Source organism: Hypanus sabinus, chromosome 18 (genome assembly GCF_030144855.1).
Source record: "Hypanus sabinus isolate sHypSab1 chromosome 18, sHypSab1.hap1, whole genome shotgun sequence".
In the NCBI taxonomy this organism is placed as follows: domain Eukaryota; kingdom Metazoa; phylum Chordata; class Chondrichthyes; order Myliobatiformes; family Dasyatidae; genus Hypanus; species Hypanus sabinus.
This window is the reverse complement of record NC_082723.1, coordinates 880,283-898,675: the sequence shown is the minus strand read 5'-3', so window position 1 is coordinate 898,675 and position 18,393 is coordinate 880,283. Positions and strand designations below refer to the sequence as shown.

Below are 18,393 nucleotides of genomic sequence, written 5' to 3'. Positions count from 1 at the left end.
CATCAAGATGTGCCACTATTTCGCCCTTAATAATGGACTCAAGCATCTTCCTCACGACTGACGTTAGGCTAACAGGGCGATAGTTCTCCGTTTTCTCCTTCCCTCCCTTCTTGAGTTGGGCTTTTCTTCCAATAAATCTCACAGGCCAGATCTAACTTTAACCAGAGAGATAATGAAGTATGTTACTCATACAAACGAGATCAAAGCATTAGCCTGACATCTAAATCTTGAATGTATAATCTTGATTCGAGTGAAGAAATCTGGAACTGTCCTCACACTTTACAAAGACTGATATGGGATACAAAAAAAAACACACATAAAATGCTGGAGGAACTCGTCCGGCCAAGCAGCATCTGTACGTCGACTCTACTCTTCTCAATAGATGCTGCATTGCCTGCTGAGTTCCTACAGTATTTTGTGTGTGTTGCTTGGATTTCCAGAATCTGAAGATTTTCTGATGGGATGGGATACAAAGAAGTCATCGTTCAGTTATGGTATAAGATGAAAATCATTATGTATAGGAGCAGAATTAGGTGATTCGTTCATTCTAGTCTGCTTCATAATCAGTCATGGAGGATGTTTTTTTTTTCCCAGCACGGTATTCTTGCTTCCTTGCTATAATACTCAACCTATTTAGCAATACAGAACATAAATCACGGTTGGGGAGGGGGGATCACGTTTGAGGGAGCGGGGAGTTACGGTTGGGGAGGGGGGATCATGGTTGAGGGAGAGGGGGATCACAGTTGGGGAGGTTTTAAAGTGAAGCTTCTTCATTCTGAGGCTGCAATCTCAGACCCCAGACTTTCCGTCTAATCAAGCCACCCTTCCCATTCCCACTGCGCCGAGAACTGTTATTCAGTTGGTGTAAGTAATCACTCCCACCCTAATTTCCCGCCCCCCCCAACCACCATCCCTCTGAACTCCACTGAACTCAGGCCCACAGCCATCAAATGTTCCACATACATAATGCCTGTAATCCCTGAGATTATTCTTGTGAACCTTGTTTGCAATAGCCGTACTGAAAACATTTCCGGGAAAAACAGGTCAATTGTTACCAGGATAATGTACTGGGAAAAGCTGTGTTTTCTTTACTCTTCAATCAACTCTCACAATACAAGCTCTGATGCACTGATCGATTCGCGGGAGATTTAAATGTTCAGGATGAACGTTATAAAGAGAAACTGCAATCACAGGAAACGCTCAGCAGGTAAGGAACAACTGTGAGGAGAGGGGAAAATGTCAGCGATTCGGTTTCCTGACCTTTCGTCAGAATGGATTCAAACATCATCCAGTTTTTAGTGGAAAATGTTGGGGTGCTCAAGTGGTTGGGACTGAGGGAAGATCTGTAGAGGTTTATAAGATTATGAAAGACATAGATAAAGTACACAGGGGTATCTTTTCGCTGTTTTGAGATGTCTAATAGCAGGGGACACACAATTAAGGTGTGAGGGAGCAGATGAAAAGGAAATGTGAGGGTAAGTTGTTTCACTCAGCGAGGTGCGGATGCCTGGAATGCACTGTCTGTTATGGTGGTGGAAGCAAATACATTGGAGGCTTTTAAGAGACGTTTCAATAAGCACATGGGTGTGAGGAACATTGAGAGGATGTGGACATTGTGTGGGTAGGAGTCATTAGTTTTTTTTTGGGGGGGTTGATTTACTTTTCAGCGGGTTTGACACACAATTGTGGTCGAATGCCCTGTTCCTGTGTTGTACTGTTCTATGTTCTGTTCCACTTTCAGCATCTTGAATCTCTCTTTGACTCCCACTGGCAGATAGACAAGTGACAGTGAGGGGGAATTTCCAAATGTGAATTGAATTCTGAAACCCCTGTCTATTTCTACTGGTGCAAACACAAAACCGCGTATTTAATTACAGCCTCTCCCTGTGAGGGATGGAATGGGAACTCATTATATGCTTTGTTCTCAAAGGAATTTCGGAGCCAAACATCTGACATCACCAAACACCAAACATCAGTTGTCACAAACTTGATCCCCTGATTCATTTTATCTGGGTCAAGACATGTGTGGTAACCCAGGATCCAACCTCAGAGGGTCACAGCCCACACCAAGAGCCTCGTACATCTTTTCTACATCTCTCACTGAGAGATTCACGCTACCCATATCCATCCCCCGGGGACGTCTGCCTCATTGCGGAAGGAATGAGCCAGCCGCATCTGTAAAAGCACTAACTAGACCAAAGCTCAAACTCTGACAGTTCCATATTCCTGGAAGCCAATCCCAAGATTGTATCTCAAGCACCAACTCTCCCAGGGCTCTTTGCTGCCGGTAATATGCGTCAGTGTCTCAGATAATCCCAGTTCAAAATCTTACACTCCCACAACAACCGATGACAGAACTGGAGCCTGATGATCCTTTGTCTGGACGGGGATCAGCCGGGAAACATGGACATTGGGTCATAAAGAGGGCGCTGATACATTTCAACTTGTCTCCACAGCTACATTGAGTACATTTGTTCATTATTTTATTGTTGAGTGTGGTGTAGCCAAGGTCAATTAGCAGCCACCTACCCCGTCGTGTAATAGGAACAAAATATTTTAAATATAACATTGAAAATATAGCACTAGAAACTCAGTACAGGATTTTTTTTGTTCTTTTGATGCAGAAACGATTGACTGACTGCACGGTAGTTGACACCCTGAACAGAACTGGATAAATACAATCCGTACAGCCTTCTCCATTCCATCCCGTACAGTAAATACTAAAAGCATCCTCGTATCTGATGCCACTCTCTCTCCGCAGAGTCAACAACCTGAGAGCAATAAACAAGTTCACACTCTCTGCAGCTCTGGTGAATTGTTGCCCTGGTGACGGAGGAAGTGGCTCGCAAAGATAACCGAGCAAGGAAGTAACAAACGCAGTGTGACAGGTTCTCGGTTTCACTCTGACAAAGATGAACTGAACATTCAGCCATTTTATTTTGCAACGGTGATGCTAAAATTCCAGTGGCTGCATTTACCCTGTCGAGGTGCTTTCAGTAAGTCTGAATAGACAATAGACAATAGGTGCAGAAGTAGACCATTCGGCCCTTCGAGACTGCACCGCCATTCTGATCATTACTGCTGATCATCTACTATCAATACCCGGTTCCTGCCTTGTCCCCATATCCCTTGATTCCCCTATCCATAAGATACCTACCTATCTCAGGGTAGTTACAGTTCTACAGAGCTCTCAACTGTCCAGCCGCTGGTCCAAAATAAAATATCATTGTTGGATACAACCCATCTGCAATAAATGTCGATTATGTGTAGAAGTTTCAATACAGATTCATAAAACCCTAACAGCACAGACACAGGACTGTTAGCCCATCCATTCCGTCACATGTTCGGTGTGGTTCCATCGTCCTGCACTCAGACCACAGCTCTCTATACCTCCCTCGTCCATATACCTACTCAAACATCTCTCAAATACCACAATCAAACCTTCATCTCTTACTTCATTCCACATTCGCACCGCCCTCTGAGTGAAGAAGTTCTCCCTCAGATTTCCCTTAATTGTGTCACATATTGCCCAAAATTCATGTTCTTACACAACCTGAGGGGAAAAAGCCTATCTGCATTCACCCTGTTTATACCATCAGAGACTTCTCTATTTCTAGCAGGGGTTCCCAACCTGCGGTCCATGACCCTTCCTTTAATTGTAGGGGCAGATGGCTTAGAAAAGTTTGAATCCTTCTAGGATACCCCCACATTCCCCTGTATTCCAGGTAATCAAGTTCTAACCTGTTCAAACTGTCACTACAATTATTTTCCGAAATACCAGCAATATCCGTGTAATTTTTCCGGCACTCTTTCACTCCTGTCGATATCTTTCCTCCCAGTAGCTGACCGAAACTGCACACAATTCTGCATATTTTGGAAACACGGTATATTTTACAAATTTAGCATTAACATCCCAACCCCTCGTCTTAATAGCCTGCGTTATAAAGGTCAATATGCCCATTAAGCTCTTTACGACACTGGTGCTACCTTTAAGGAATTGTGGATCTGTAACATCCACGTCAGGACAATCCCGACTCAAAACAGTTATTTTCCCCGAGGCAGTAAGCCTGCTCAACATCTCTACTCACTAACCCACCCTCTACACCCCACCCACTACTGGCTTAACATTTCCTGACAGTTCCAGACTCTCCTGTGCCTAACATCGCTATGAATATAGAATCAATGTTCCACTCATATGTCCAGACACTCTTGTACCTAACATCACTTTATGGACATACAATCAATGTCGCAGACCAGGCAATTGTGCAATATTGCAAAGGAAGAATGGCTGAATCCATCCTAACTGATCCAGATAAAGTATATGAGAGCTGGATCAGTATATAGAACATTTTGGAGATAATAAAGGGGAACCCCCAAATATTAAACACCCTAACTCTGGCCCACCTATTACCAAAGAAGAAATAACTAAAGCAATGTAAAGCATGAAACATGGTAAAGCCACTGGACCTGAAGAAATTTCAGTGGAATTGATACAAGCCCTAGAAGATCAGGGAATAGGTATTGTTTTTGAACTGATTAATGGTGTATACGAGTCTGGTGTATTGCCTGACGATCTGTTGAAATCAGTATTTATAACTCTGCCGAAATAAAGCTGCTGGTTGTGGACTACAGGAGGAACGGATACAGGCTATTGACTTCAATGGATCTGGGACTGAGAGGGTGAATAGCTTTAAGTTCCTTGGCATTCACATCACTGTGGATCTCACGTGGTCTGTATACACTGGCCGTGTGATGAAAAAAGGCAAAACAGCGCCTCTCTCACCTCAGACAGTTGAGGAAGTTCGGTATAGTCTCCCAGAACCTAAGGAATTTCTACGGGGACACAACTGAGAGCATCCTGACTGGCTGCTTCACTGCCTGGTATGGGAACTGTACCTCCCTCAATCGCAGGACTCTGCAGAGAGTGCTGCGAAAAGCCCAAAGTCCATAAGTGTACATGATTCAGAAAATTCACAAGGACAGGTGTGTACAAAAAGCCCGAAAGATCATTGGGGACCCGAGTCACCCCAACGTTAATCTATTCCAGCTGCTACCATCCAAGAAATGGTACCGCAGCATACAAGCCAGGATTAACAGGATCCGGGACAGATTCTCCCACCGATCCATCAGACTAATTACCTCACGCTGATTTGAGTATACACTATATTATATGGACTGCTCAATTTATTATAAATTATCATAAATCACTTTGATTGCACGTTGCACATTTAGATCGAGACGTAACATAAAGATTTTTACTCCTCATGTATGTAAAGGTTGTAAGAAATCAATTCAATTTAATTCAATTCAAACTTACTAATCTTGCCATGTACATTCATATAGAAATCAATGGCATGAATAATGAATAATAATAAATTACAGAGGTCTCGACACTGACACACACATTGCACTCGTCACAGGCCTCCATTCACTAAATCCATCTTCAGTCATTTCCCTCTGCTTCTTGTTCTCGAGCCCGGTGTGAATCCACCTCGCTAGCTCCCCGTGAATCCCACGTGACAGAACCTTCCCGATCAGCTGCCATGCGGGATTTTGTTACAGACTTTACCAAAGTTCAGATGAACAGCATCACTGCCCAACTTCACCCAACTCACTAGTTAACTCTTAAATACTCCAAAATACTTGACAGATTTGATTTCCCATTGGGCAGTTTAGACGATGATTTCCCCATAAAAAATGTCCAACCGCCCGAGACTTCAGCTTCACTGCAGACTGAGAAAATTCTGATCCCAGCTGTAGAACTACCAACCTGCAGTGAAGTCCGTATACTTCCAATTCCATATCATCAGAGTCACCAGCCCAACATTATCACCTAAACAAAGACGATTTGGTGCCGGCGATTTGCGGTGGTGTTCCTACCATTTCCGATTGACAAACTCAGGTGGAATTGAAATCTAATGACCCTCTGCCGGGGCCCGTGCTCAGGCTGGTTGTCCGCTCTGTATAGAGGATGTGGATACCTGATCCCAGCAGTTAAACCGAGAATATTTGATCACAATCTTCTTGCTGTGTGGGATCTTGCCCAGCACAGCTGGCTGCTGTGTTTCCAGCAGTGTAGCAGGAACAAAATGTAAAATTATAAATAGAAAATGCTGGGACCTCAGTACATCAGACTACATCTCTGACAGGAGAAATGGTGGAAGACCCAGTTCCAGAGCTGAGACTGTGCGAGATGCTGCCGATCTGCTGAGAGTTTCCAGTATTTTCTCCTCCTTACTTTAAATGTCTTGCAACTGTTGTATTTTTCCCGCTTCACTTTAATGTATAGATAGTAACTGACTGCCACTCTAAACTGTAATTCCCAACCCACCCGAACCAATTTGTTAGTTCTGAGTTCTTTCCGACCCTGGTGTAACACATCCCGTATAGTCGATGCTGACAGCATCCTTTCCTGCCACTATCTTTCTGTTACATTTGCCCCTGAGGCCGCTGTCTCTCCGCTGAGAGGCGGTGACCACAGAGCGATAAAACTGTGCATCACTTGCTGCAGCTCTGACGGGCTGTTACCCTGGAAACAGCGGAAATGGTTCACCGAAAATAACCGAAAAAAGAAATAACAAACTCAACATCAGATGTTACGAGTTCCATTTTGATAAATCTGCAGCCATTTTGTGACGGTGAAACTAATTGAAATGGCTCCTTTTAAGCTGCCATATGTTGTGTTCAATTAAACTTCTGGTAGTCCCAGCTATAAAAAAAAACAACAACCATGGAAAAAATGCAAAGCAAAACTTCAGAATGAAGACAAAGTTTGAAACAGACATTGCTGAAGTATATCATTGCAGCAATGGGATAAGGGCTGGACAGAGGTTGTACAACATGGTCGATATATATCGTTGAGGTGGTGGGATTTAGACTGGACAGAGGATGAACAAAACGGCTGATATATATCATTGAGGTTGTGGGTTACAGGCTGGACAGTGGTTGAACAAAACGGCTAATATATATCATTGAGGTGGTGGAATACAGGCTGGACAGAGGATGAACAAGATGGTTGATATATATCATTGAGCTGGTGGGATACAGACTGGACAGAGGATCAACAGATGGCTGATATATATCATTGAGGTGGTTGGAATCAGACTGGACAGAGGTTGAACAAGATGGTTGATATATATCATTGAGGTGGTGGGATACAGTCTGGACAGAGTTTGAACAAGATGGTTGATATATATCATTGAGGTGGTGGGATACAGACTGGACAGAGATTGAACCAGATATGCAGCGGATGAGCAGATGGATCCAGGTGGGAGAAGGGGTTGAAGGGTGATCTCCAATGGTCCTCCAACAATACACGGATCCTAAAATAATAGCAGGCACGAGTAGATAACAAAGCCAGAACAAACAATAGGAATGTTGTATATGCCGTTTTCTACTCGACACATTTTTTCAATCCACCGCAGAAAGTATCCCATCCCGATACTTCACATCTTCATACGGCTACTGCTCTTCATTTAACTGAATGATATAGTAGAGGACTGTGGACACAGCTGAGCACATCATAGAAATCAACCTCCCTACACGGACTCTGTCTATAGTTCCCACTGCCTCAGTAAAGCAGACAACATAATGAAAGATCCCCACAGAACTGAACATTCTCACTTCTCACCCTCCCACAGGGCGAAGATAAAATAAAACAAGCATGCCACCTGGTCAAGGACGGTGTCCTTCTGCTGTTAGAAGTGAACAGCGTGATGAGTGGACTCCTGACCTCAGTCTAAATCGATGTGACCTTGCACCACATATCTTCCTGCACTGCACTTTCTCTGTAACCAGAATGATTTGTTTTACCTCAATGTACTGCTGCAATATATTGATCTCTGTGGAGAATACCGGAGTCACTATTTTCACTCAACCTCTGTACATGGAAAACCAAATAAAGATTCCCCATTTCAATCGTGTGGAAATATTAGACAGCCTGGGCTGCTCCTTTGGAAATTCCGGAGGGAGTGTACTCAATCCCGAGAAACCCAGATAAATGAACAAGACTTAATTCCCGCATTAATGGGGCCAGATATCGAAAAACACAGTTAGCATTTCGGCAAGTCGTTGCAATGGAGAGAAGATGGAAATAAGCTTCCCAGTCCCCCGAGAGGACGTGAGAGATCTGGATCTCACTGTCTTGTCTGAACGGGGAAAGGTGAAACTACTCATACACGTGGAGCAGTGTCCCAAGGGTGCGATTACTCTGTTTAACCCTCTGTCTGCAAGAAAACAACAGGCCGAACGGCCGCTTCCAGCATGATGGAAATGTGCAAAACGATAATCGACCCGGCGTCGACCCGGCGTCGATCCAGCTTAAGTTTGGATCCGCTACCGGGCCGGCTGATGGAGGTAAAATTCCCCAGGTACACCTTAATGCAAAGGTTTAATCTCGGCGTCACCACCTCATCCCGCTCCTGGGACCGAACAGCAAGGGCTGAGCGGCGGCTCATCTCATGCGGTTCGGTGTGAAGGTCCCATAACCCGGACCGACCTCGACAGGGTTTATCCAGGAAAGGGGTCGACACCAGTTTCAGGAGGTTAACGGGACTCTCTGCCCCACTCAGATTCCCCACTCCCCGGGAACAGCTTTATTACTCCCGATGTGAAATTGTCGATTGCGTTCACCCCGAGTGACCGGCCTCAACACTCACCGATGAGAACTTGATCAATTTGTTTCGCAGACAGCGATCGGTCCGTGGGCTCCCAGCCGACGATCCGTTTCAACTGAGAACGGAAAGAAAACCCCGCCCATCCGGAGTGTGTTAGAGAGGGATCAGGCCTCGGAAGCGGAAACTGCAGATGCAGCTGATCTGCGTTTGAAATGGGAGCAGGAAACCGGATCACGTGACGGACGGAGGGAGTCCCGTCTGAACCGGTGACTCCACTCCTCGCCCCTGACACGCTGCCCGACCTACCTGCCGCATTTTACACGCTATTTCATATTTACACCAGATACATTTTTAATTTTTTCCCATGGTTATGGTAATCTTCCCGGTCCCCACCTCTCCACCTCTCGGTTCTCAGAGTTACGGGTTCAATCCCCATTCCGGTCCGGTACACAATTCCCACCCGATTTGTGGAGGTTTCATTAAAAATATTTGTATGTTTATAAACACTAATTTCTATTCACAATCCTCCGGAGCCTCACTGGACAGGAACACTGAGACATTAAGTGAGAAACAGCAGGAGGTGGCCATTCAGCCCCTTAAACCATCAACAAGATGGCGGCTGCTCTCCCATCTCAGCTAAATGTTCCTCCCTGATCCTCATTTCCTCGATCCTTTTGGTCTCCACATATCTGCCGGCCGCTTTTTTTAAGTGAGGACGATCACTGAGATTTCATCGTCTTCCAGGAATCAGTGTGGTGAATCTCTAAAGGAAACACTCTCTAGCTTCTTATAATCCTCCATGGAATTAAATTAAATTCTTGCAGCCCCGTGTTGCCCTCACAACTCACCTTCCACCTCTGTCACTATTTCCAACTTCCCACCTCCCCCTCACCTGGATCAACCAGCTCTTGCCCCATCCCCACCCCTCACCTCTCTTCTCCGACTATTTCCCGTCCACTCTCAGTCCAGAGGGAGGGTCTCGGCCCGAAATTTTGACTGTCCATTTCCCTCCACAGATGCTGCCCAACCCACTGAGTTCCTCCGGCAGTTTGTTCTTTGGTCTGTATAACCGGTGTTAGTATGAGGAGCGGGATTTTACATCGTATTCCAGGTACAATCTCAACAAAGCCCAGAGAATTGTTATGGTAATTAGCACAAAAACACGAGAAAGTTTGCAAATGCTGGAAATCCAAAGCAACACACAAGAAATGCTTGGGGAATTAGCACACCAGGCAGTATCTATGTAAAAGAGTAAACAGTTGATATTACTGGCAGGGGTTGGGAGAAGTGATCTGAATAAAAATGTCCAGGAGGAGAAAGAGCTGAGCTGGAAGGTGACAGGTGAAGTCAGGTGACGGGCTGATCAAGGTCTGGGGAATAAAGAATCGGAGAGTTGTCAATAGGAGGAAAGAGGACCCGTGGGAAGTAAGGTGGTCAGCAGAAATGAAAGTTCAGAGTGGGGAATGGAGAAGTGGGTGCGGGGATCTGTTTACTGGAAAGAGAATTCAATATTCATACAATCACGTTGGAGGGTACCCAGATGCAATATAAGGTGCTGCTCCTCCACCCTGAGGGCGGTCCTATCTTGGCACAAGAAGAGGTCATTGATTGAGACGTCAGAATGGGAATCAGAATTAAAATGTCTGGCCGCTGTGGCAAATGATACAGAGATGCTCGACAAAACGGTCTGCCAATTTATGGTGGGTCTCACCAATGTAAATGAGGCCGCATCGGGAGCACGGGATACAATAGATGACCCAAGCAGATTCGTAGGTGAACTCACCTGGAAGGACTGTTTTGGCCTCTGAATGGAGGTGAGGGAGGAGGAGTACGGGTTGGTGTAGCACTTAGGCGCTATGCAGGGATATGTATCTGGAGGAAGATTATTGAGTAGGGATGAATGAACAAGGGGATTGTGGAGGGAGTGATCCCTGTTGACCCCTGTTTATGGCATCATAAACAGTTTTGCCTAAATGCAATCCCTACATTAATTAGTTATCTCTTTATTGCAACATAAACATCATATGTTCCATACAGTGAATGCTCAAGGCATCCGGGCCTCCACACCGACTCCTGAGGCGACAGAGGGGCAGTGACCAGAGAGCGATAAAAATGTTCAACACTCTGAAGCTCTGCTGGGCTGTCACCCTTGTGGTGGAGGAAGTGGCTCAGCAGAACTAACTGAAAATTGGAAATAAGGAACAACCTCACACGCTCTGAGTTTCATTATGACAAAATGAAAACTGAGCTCTCAGCCATTTTGTAATGGAGAAGCAAAAATTGCAATGGCTGTTTTAACCCTGTCTCGAGGTTCCTCCAGTAAATCTGTTGGTAGTTCCATCTCTACAGAACTTCCAGCAGAGCTGAAGCTGTTCCAAAATCAAAACACATTGTTGGATGCTGATCCAAATGTCAACTATAGGATATTTATAAAGGACATCACACAATACATTGTGGTAAGAACCATGAAGTGTCCTTCTTTGTTCAGTTAAGTAGTTAAACATTCCATTATATTCTTCTGTCTGCACATACCCTATAAGTACGATCAACCCCCGACATTGATACAGGTGATATTCAGATCCTGCCACTGGATGGAAGAAAAGCTCCCCAGATATAACTGAATACATTGGAATTGTGATCTTAGACTCCCCTACTGTTGAAAACATCTTGCCCCAATCACTCTATCCAGACCTTAGGATTTCATTGACGTTTCTGTTCCCAGAGTCACCACCCCTCCATTGAGAACAGGCCCAGAAACACCAATTTCCCCTCATACAAAAAAAAAACTTCTCATTCCAGAATCACTGTTTTTAAAACTGTAAACAGCAACTGTAATGAGCACATTTCCACGAGTAACAGACAAGTTGGTGGCAGGATAATTTTTTGAGTGATACTGCGCTTTTCTTACTGCCCTGCTAATGGTCACAAAATATCTTCTGACGTTCAGTGTGCCTATTTATGCATGGGGCTGAAAGAGATGGGAAAAGTTATCTCTTGTGAATATGAAAGTGTAGCTGTGTGATATAGGGGAGGTAACGCACTGGAGTAGTATGCTTTCAATAAGGCAATAAAACCGATAGTCCCGGACTGGATTTGGTGGGAAGTTTTTCCCCGTACAGTGACCAAATGCATTCATTCAGCGGTGGTGAACTAAATTTGTTACTTCCAACAAAACGTTCATTTAATCTAAACCCTGTCCTTGGTCACAGATTGGAGGTGAGAAAACGTGGACGCTGCTGGAAATCTGGTGACACGCTGACGTCATGCTTTAAATCGCAAATTATTAACCTGCGGAGGATGCATAACTCCCATGCGTCTTTTTGTTTTAGACTGGAAAGGTTTTGTTAAACGTTGTGTGATTCCAAATATTGATTATTCTGGAATTTCTGGATTTAGTCTTGTGTAATGACCAGTATTTGACAAGCGATCTTGAAGTAAATGCGCCATTAGGAGGTAGTGACAATAATATGATAAGTTTTTATCTGCAATTTCAGAAGGATAAGGGCAGCTCGGAGCTCAGTTTTGCAGTTGAACAGTTGAAACTATAGAGCCATGAGGGAGCAGCTAGCCAAAGTTAACGAGACGGATATCCTAGCAGAAAAGACAGTGGAACAGCAATGGCAGGTATTCTTGGGAATAATGCACAAGCTGCAAAATCAGTTCATCCCCCGGAGAAGGAAGGATTCAAAGGGGGGAAAGGGGCCACAGTGGTTGACAAAGGAAATCAGAGATTGCATAGCATTAAAAAAAGGAAGTATGACAGGGCTAAGGTGAGTGGGAGAACAGATGATTGGGAAATTTTTAAGGAACAACAGGACTTAATTAAAAATGCAATACGGGCAGAAAAAACTAAGGAACAAACGCAAGCTAGCCAGGAATATAAAGGAGGATAGCAAAAGCTTTTTTAGATATGTGAAGAGAAAGAAGAGAGTTAAGAACAATGTTGGGCCCTTGAAGAATGAATCGGGTGAAATTGTTATCGGAAACAGAGAAATGGCAGAAGAATTTAATAAGTACTTCAGTTCTGTCTTCACGAAGGAAGACACAAGTAATCTCCCAGACGTATGGATGGGCCAAGGACATAGGATAACAAAGGAAATGAAACAGATGGACATTAGAAAGGAAACGGTGATGAGTAGACTGATGGGACTGAAGGCTGACAAATCCCCAGCTCCAGATGGTCTGCATCCTAGGGTACTAAAGGAGGTGGCCACGGAAATTGCGGATTCATTGGTAATCATTTTCCAATGTTCCTTAGATTCAGGATCAGTTCCTGAGGAATGGAGAATGGCTAATGTTGTCCCACTTTTTAAGAAAGGAGGGAGGGAGAAAACAGAGAACTATCGTCCTGTCAGCCTAACATCAGTAGTGGGAATGATGCTAGAGTCCATTATTAAAGATGAAATAGTGGCATATCTAGATAGCAGTGATAGGATTGGGCCGAACCAGCATGGATTTACTAAGGGCAAATCATGCTTGACTGATCTATTGGAGTTTTTCGAGGATGTAACCAGGAAGTTAGACAAGGGAGATCCAGTGGATGTAGTGTACTTCGATTTTCAGAAGGCATTTGATAAGGTCCCACATAGGAGATTGGTGGGGTAAAATCAGAGCTCATTGCACTGGGAAGAAGATATTGACATGGATAGAAAACTGGTTGGCAGATAGAAATTAAAGGGTAACGCTGAATGGTTTTTTCTCGGAATGGCAGGTGCTGTCTAGTGGGGTGCCACAGGGCTCGGTATTGGGACCACAGCTGTTTACGATTTACATCAATGAGTTAGATGAAGGCATTGAGAATAACATCAACACGTTTGCTGATGCTACTAAGCTGGGTGGCATTGTTGCATGTGATGAGGATGTTAGGAGAATTCAGGGTGACTTGGATAGGCTGAGTGAGTGGTCAGATACTTAGCAGATGGCGTTTAATGTGAATAAGTGTGAGGTTATCCACTTTGGGAGTAAGAACAGGAAGGCAGATTATTATCTGAAATTTGTGGAGTTAGGTAAGGGAGAAATACAAAGAGATCTAGGAGTCCTTGTTCATCAGTCACTGTAGGTGAATGAGCAAGTGCAGCAGGCAGTGAAGAAGGCTAATCGAGTGTTGGCCTTTATTACAAAGGGAATTGAGTACAAGAGCAAGGAAATCCTCTTGCATTTGTACAGGGCCCTGGTGAGACCACACCTGGAGTATTGTGTACACTTTTGATCTCCAGGGTTAAGGAAATACATTCTGGCTATAGAGGAATTGCAGCGTAGATTCACAATGTTAATTCCTGGGATGTTCGGACTGTCTTACGCAGAGAGGTTAGAGCAGGCATGGGCAAACTACGGCCCGGGGGCCATATGCGGCCCGTTAAGCTTTTTAATCCGGCCCGCAGAACTTGATGAAATTATATTAATAAACCTTGTTAACGTTTTTTCCCCGCCATTCTGGCGTTTTCCCAATAGATGACGCACTCTATATACATTCGTGGCGACCCATTTCCTGGCACATCCGAACCGGCTCACAATTAGCCAGCGTTCCGGCTAAGGGAGATAGCCTGCGGGGATTTGCGAGTACAGAGCTTTGGAGCCTCTGCGCCACGGGGGGCAGGTTGAGGGAGGCTTAAAAGTGAGGCTGGGGATTTCGAATAAAGTTTTTTTCTTCGACTGCAGCTACCGACTCCGTGTCGTAATTTTAGCGTTGCATGTAGCACACCACTACACATTAACCTTTGTTGAAGTGCAGCGTATTACTCCACATTTGCGCTTTACTCTTTGTTCGGCTCGACCTATTTGTGTGATCAGGCGTTCAGCGTCATGAACATCAACAAAGCTAGCCACAGATCCAAGTTAACTGACCAACACCTCAGATCCATCCTGAGAATCGCCACAACAAAACTAAATCCAGACTTTGATGCGCTGGCTTAAAAGGGAGACCAACAACACTGTTCCCACTGAAATTAAAAATAAGTTTCTTCGTTGTGTTATGTAAAAAATGCATTTGAAAATATTTTTTCAATAAGTCTAACATGTTACATGTCATTTCTTTTAAGTGATGGACATGAGTAGTGCGCAGGTGCACGTACGTTATCAAAATAAAAAATGCGCTCCAGATCAAATAATGCGCTCCGCATACTGGCGCGCTGCACAGTTCTGTCCTTGTGCTGGTCGTTGTTGAGTTTTGGCACAGGGGACAATTGAATAAGAAGGAGCAGGACAAGTAGACCTGCATCTCCTACCGTTTTTGAAATAAAGACAGGCAGGAGGAGAGTGATGATGATAATATCTTGAAGGATAACAGAATTTTCAGTGCTTTAAAATAATAACTGTTACTAATAAAAAAAGCTGTATTTTATTCATTTAATTTTCAGTGTTTTAAAAGTCATTTCAATAAATAGCTAAATACCATGGGACTTCAAAGACAGATATTTTGTTGTAATGCATTTGTTCCTTTTCAATTGAAATTAAAGCACATGTTTTCTACATATCCCATGATATTTTATTTTCTCTTATGAGGTGTATTACCAAAACACTCCGTCCATCTGCTCCTGGTCCGGCCCCCCTGTCAAATTTTAGAACCCTTTGTGACCCACAAGTCAAAAAGTTTGCCCACCCCTGGGTTAGAGAGACTGGGCTTGTACACGCTGGAATTAAGGAGATTGAGAGGGGACCTGATTGCAATTTATAAGATTATTAAGGGATTAGACAAGATGGAGGCAAGAAATATGTTCCAGTATGATGGGAGAGTCCAGTACCAGAGGGCATGGTTTCAGAATAAGGGGTAGGCCATTTAGGACAGAGTTAAGGAATAACTTCTTCTCCCAGAGAGTTGTGGGGGTCTGGAATGCACTGCTTCGGAAGGCAGTGGAGGCCAATTCTCTGGATGCTTTCAAGAAGGAGCTAGATAGGTATCTTATGGATAGGGGAATCAAGGGATATGGGGACAAGGCAGGATCTGGGTATTGATATTGTTGATCAGCCATGATCTCAGAATGGCGGTGCAGGCTCGAAGGGCCGAATGGTCTACCTCTGCACCTATTGTCTGTTATCTTTGAACTGTTCAACACTTGAAAGTACGACGTGTTCTGCGATGGTTTAAAGTATGAATGATTTCAGAATGTAAAATATTGAACGAGGACTGGACATTTGTGGATTTTGAAAGATAACGAGAGTTAATTCGTGCGTCATTGTATGGAAGGTTGTCGAGTATTTGTTAGGTTTGTATTGACCGGATGTTTGAATTGATCCTCTGCTTCACAACGGGATATGACTGTCAGGAAACGCCTCTTTAGTTCAGTAAAATAAGTTTCCGTGAATTTCACTGGATTTCAGAGGGTGGGTTTCTTTCCTAAATTACATGAACTTTTTGTGTATGTGTCTGCAACCACCCTGATCTTCTTCCACTCTGCTCTTTCGTATATCTTATAAGGATTCTCACTCGTGAATGTAACTGTTTATTTTCTATGCCAGATGCCTTCAACGTTTCTGAACGTAGGAAAGTGTAAGCTTGGGTTTTATTTTGCCTTACCTGCGTATTTATATTATGTTCTTTTATTTGTCTGCTTTGGTGTTGATTTCAGAGGTAGACGCGAATTTCATACCGGCAATGTGGAATCATGGTTACACAGACAGAGATATGAGTGCTCCTCGTCCGGGTAAGAAAAACTCACTTTTGAAAGGTAAATGGACATTCGGACAGATTCCTGTGCACTTCAATTTGGAATTTCAAATCCGCATTTTCGGAAGTTGTGTCATTGGGGTAGCACCAAAAGAAGTTGCTGAAGTCTTTGAAATGCTGATTTTGAGTATTCCACTTGAAAAGATTGTTTCGATGTCAATTGAGCATCTGCCCCGTAATATTGAAAAAGATCCGATTATATAACAGGCAGTTCCATTCTGAAATTCAGCATTTTGCTTACATCGTCAGACCTAATTCAATAAATTATCCAAGTGCTGCAGGATGGTCAAATTAAAGTCAGCCTCTCAGAAAACTGTAAGAGCAGAGCGGAGACATAGTTGCAAAATGTACTAAAAATTATACATTCCTTGTGGAACACTACTGGCCAGTGTCCTCTCGGCGGTATTCACTCCATCTACTACCTAATCTGCATTCTGTTAATAAGCCGATTCTGAGTTTATGCAGCCAGGTTTCCGAAGATGCAATGCCGTCTGACCTTCTGAGTTTGCCTACCATGCTTAACCCGGTCAAATACTTCGCAAAATCAGTACATCCCAATTTGGGTATTCCTACATCATCTGTATATATTTATTTCACTTTTTCAAAGAATTTAGTCAGGCTCATAAACTGACCCAACCAGAATACGTTTCTCCAAATACTCACAAATTTCATCCCTAAGAATCCTCTTTAATACCTTGCCCATTACTAACGGAAGACTTACTGGCCTTTAAATCTCAGGGCTATCCCTATTGCATTTCTTGAAGTAACAAAAAATCATTTGCTATCCTCCAATCCTCCGGTACTACTTCTGCAGCAAGTGAAGACGCAAATCTAATGTCCAAAAGCGCAGCAATATCTTCGCCCACTTTCTCCAAAGTATATCCCTTCTATCACCGGAGAATGATTTATATTAATCACTTACAAGTTTCCAGCGCATAAACATTATCCTTGGCATGTCCCAGCACATTTGCGTTTTTCCGCTGTACCCACATTCATCAAGGTCCAGCTCACTGGTGAAGCAAAGATTCATTAAGGACCTACTCTGCCTCCTTGCAATCCAGCTATTTTATTTCTGATCTGTCCGACTCCTTTTCTCTTCACCCTCTTCTTCTTCACGTACCTTCTTCTGCGACGGCCTCTCATCTCCACTTCTAAGTTTGTTGTTAATATCCGTCTAGGCCACCGTGTGACATTCCATATCCCTGCCCGATCCTTTCTTCCTGAACCTTAAGAATCTTTTTTTCTTCTTCTTATCTAAGTGTCCCATATCTAAAATCAAGAAGGGTGACTTTATGGTACCATCCGTTCCTCGGCTCAATAAGACAGAGCCATATTGAACCACAATGCAAGGGTTCCATTAAGAATCATCTGTTACCTATTTCTAGGAGCACACCATTCCCAAAATTCGCTTCCAAGATCCTACCCAATAAAACCAACTAAATGCATTCCATACTGTCTGCTTCTATCCTGGGGTAAGGTTAAAGTAAATGTCGAATAATTGACCCGTGAAGAGATCTGTCACGTGCTGGGTTTCATTTCCTGGTACTAGATCCAGGGTGGACTTTTCTCTCGTCCTTCTGTCGGCTAATTGTACCAGGATTCCTTTCTGGACGCAACTGAAATTTCAGTCATATCTAAATCCTTTAACGCCAGGAAGTTAGAACACTACCCATTGCAACACCGTGTTAATATGCCACCTGTCTAAAGTATATCTCCAGAACAATTCCTTGCTATCTCCGTAGTTTTCTCCTTCTCTCTGGAGTAGGGGGTGGTGTGGTGTGTGCTCTGTACAGAATACTGCCAAACGAATGATTGTTCCCTTACTGATTCCGAGTGCTTCTCACAATCTATCTACAGACAATCTCTGCACGGATGCTTCCCTGTCTGCAGCTGTGATACGATTATGCTGTCGCTGTGCTTCGATATCACTCCGGTTACTCCCGTTACACGACTCCGTACATTTTGGAACATTTGTTTTGGAACAAATGTCCAAAAGCTATTCTTGACTTTGTGATTGTCAAGTCTCTGTGATATTGCGGAGTACTTCAACCAATTTAGGATCATTACCCAGTTTCCTAAATTAGCTGTCTGCAGTGTGCAAACGTCTGTGGATTT

General features: G+C 43.8%; 1 protein-coding gene across 4 annotated transcripts in view; it reads right to left on the bottom strand.

The window, feature by feature from the left end:
• The window catches only part of LOC132407276 (NACHT, LRR and PYD domains-containing protein 3-like), a 141,379-nt gene extending 132,655 nt beyond the window's left edge, over window positions 1-8,724 (bottom strand). For 3 of the 4 annotated variants that reach the window (XM_059993549.1, XM_059993550.1, XM_059993551.1), the window contains exon 1: window positions 8,658-8,721. The gene's annotated coding sequence lies outside the window, so the exon portion shown is untranslated. Of the gene's footprint in view, window positions 1-8,657 lie in introns of all 4 variants that reach the window. The other variant, XM_059993552.1, reaches the window with a different exon arrangement.
• Between the last annotated feature and the right edge of the window lie 9,669 nt (window positions 8,725-18,393).